Raw genomic sequence first — 2,236 nt, forward strand, 5'->3', positions numbered from 1 at the left:
ATTGACTGGAGGTTAAGAGGCGATTTAATCACTGGTTTAAATACGTTTCACAAATTCCCAGAGGGGGGAATATGTGATTTGAAGTGTTCTTTAATTCACCAGACAAAGGTTCAACAAGACCCCATTGGCTTGCAGTCGATGTCAGAAAATCCCAACTGGAAATGACCATTTTTTAACCGTGCGGCTAATTATCTAGTGGAACAAGCTCCGCAAGGGAGGTGGTAAATTCCCCATCACTTGCAGTTTGTAAATCAAGACCACAGCTCTTGCTGCAAGACACCTGGTGTGTGGGTGTCCCTGTTCTGCGTTTCGGGATCCCTGGTACATGGTGCCTCCCTGCCACCAGTTCAGGATCCCCACAATGGGTGCTCCCATCCCCCCATACAGTCTCTGCGGGGGGGTGGGAGTCTAAAAAGAGACCGTGTCTCACTGTCTTGCCCAGGCTACGCTGCAGGAGCTATTCACAGGCGCAATCCCACTACTGATCGACATGGGAGTTTTGACCTGCTCCGTTTCCGACCTGGGCCGGTTCACCCCTCCTTAGGCAACCTGGGGACCCCAAGCTTCCCCGGGATCACCATATTGATGCTGAACTTAGTGCGGACACCCGATCGGCACAACCCCCCGTGGCTGGGAGCTCTGGGATTGAAAGCAGCAAGAACAAACCCCTGTGTAGCTCGCAGGAATGGACATAAACACATCTGAAGAGATATTTAGCTTTGCCCTTGGTCAACTAAAGGCTAAAGGGAAAGGAGGTGGCACCAGATATAAAGAGTGAAACACGACACATCATCGTTATGCCCATGGTGGCGGCAAAATCTTTTTATGTACTTCTTATCAGCAGTGTATTGTTTTCTCTGGAGCCTAGGCCTTGACCAAGAAATTTGTACCTTGATAAAATAATCGACTGCCCCTGGTGAAGGCAATGGACTTGACACCCACTGGGATGTCCCTACACAGGTACAAGTACTAACAACAGTGGCTGCGTTTTAGCCATAGATTATAATCAGGGCAATAAATTGAAACAAACCCCTGTTAAATCATTTCTCAGCCCCAGTCCTTCACCCACATTCCCTAGAGCACTGGGCCACCATGTGGACGTTTCATTTCCGACCTCAGTTTCACACAGAGACACAATTTCCTTTGCACAGATCCATGAACAGCAAAACCTCCCTGCGTCTCTGGTCTGAGCCAGGACATTCGATTCCAGTGAACCCTTCTCTCCTGCAATGGCGATGGTCAGACAGAGGGGACGTGGCACCTGCATCCCTGGCAGGGAGATATTGGCTCAGCTCTTTCTTTCTGCTGCTGTTGTTAGTCCGCTTCTCCACCTGCAGAGTCACCCCAGCACGGCAGTGCAGCCGCCCAGGGTTCAGCAGGGGTCCCTGGCAAGGACAGTGGGTGCAGCTAACAGCCCGGTGTGCCTGGCCATGAGGCAGCTGTAAAAAAGCAACACCCCCCCCCCCCCCCAGAAGTACAGAGACTGAATTCCCCAACTTTAACATCATGACCCCCTGTAGAAAGCCACACGTGTCAGTTGTATTTTCACAGGGAGATGCAAAAATCAAGTGACACCAATTTTTTAGTTGAGTAAATAAAGTTGAGGAGATAGTTATTAACCTCTCAAAAATACACTAAATATCCCTCAACATACCACCTGAAGGTGAAATATGAACAGAGACAAACCTTGTCAGCAAAGGCTCATTTCCCAAACGATCCTCAAAATGTTACTAATTCCCACCCCTCCTCCGCAGGAGCTCTGTGCAGTGTAACTGTTCTGCAGGCAGCTTCCCATTAAATGCTGTTGTGGGACATTACCAGACCTGGAAATGTACCAACGACAGAATTTGAAGAGCAAATCTGGTTCCCAGCACCAGGGGGGATTTGAGTGTTTTCTCCCTGTCATTTAGTCTTTGTCAATAGTACAGATGCCAGGGGCAGGACTCCAGGCTCTGCTTGAGGGATCCTGGCACAGGGGCTGGTGGGGAGAAAGGATTGTAGATTCTGACCTGTGCTCTGGAGAGGAGGTAATAATTGAAGGGGGCATTTCCCACTCCTCCCCTCCTCAGTGTCCCAGGGCTGGAATTCTACATTCCGCAGGGCCAAATAAGGGGGTGAAGCCATTTGGCTAATGAAAACCAGTGCTCCAAGTGAGGCTTAAACTCACAACCTCAGCATAGCTCCTCTCAGCACTGCCCTATAAGTACTGTGCACTAACCAATTGTGCCACTAGAGC

At 49.7% G+C, this 2,236-nt stretch overlaps 1 non-coding gene across 1 annotated transcript; it reads right to left on the bottom strand.

Moving 5' to 3' along the window:
• Nucleotides 1-2,142: 2,142 nt before the first annotated feature.
• On the bottom strand, nucleotides 2,143-2,236 carry TRNAI-UAU. The gene is made up of 2 exons: nucleotides 2,199-2,236; nucleotides 2,143-2,178 (listed from the first exon to the last, which is right to left on the bottom strand). It is a non-coding gene; the product is annotated as a tRNA-Ile (tRNA).

This window comes from Mauremys mutica, unplaced genomic scaffold (genome assembly GCF_020497125.1).
Source record: "Mauremys mutica isolate MM-2020 ecotype Southern unplaced genomic scaffold, ASM2049712v1 Super-Scaffold_100350, whole genome shotgun sequence".
In the NCBI taxonomy this organism is placed as follows: Eukaryota; Metazoa; Chordata; order Testudines; family Geoemydidae; genus Mauremys; species Mauremys mutica.